This window comes from Tupaia chinensis, unplaced genomic scaffold, assembly GCF_000334495.1.
Source record: "Tupaia chinensis unplaced genomic scaffold, TupChi_1.0 Scaffold144326_1, whole genome shotgun sequence".
Classification (NCBI taxonomy): Eukaryota; Metazoa; Chordata; class Mammalia; order Scandentia; family Tupaiidae; genus Tupaia; species Tupaia belangeri.
Genome location: NW_006204184.1, coordinates 62,566 through 62,894, shown reverse-complemented (window position 1 = coordinate 62,894; position 329 = coordinate 62,566).

Sequence of the window (329 nt, the reverse complement as noted above, 5' to 3'; positions counted from 1 at the left end):
GGGGGCACAGCCCCCCAAAAGCGAAAACCTCTAAAAAAAAAAATAAAAAAAAAAAAAAAAAGAATCCGGGATCCTGAGAGGACAATGGAGAAGAAGATATTGTGGTATAGCCACCCCCAAGGGGTGATTTCTTGCTTTCTGTCTCTCTGTCTCTATATCTTCCATGAGTGCATGTGCCCTATAGCAAAAATCTCCCTTTTAAAAATTTAAGAATCTAAACAAATAAACTGAATCCAGCAGTATATAATGATATGCCATAACCAAGTACAGTTTTTTTTCATTGAAATTTATTTATTTATTTAAATTTGACCAGAGAGGGACAGAGGGAG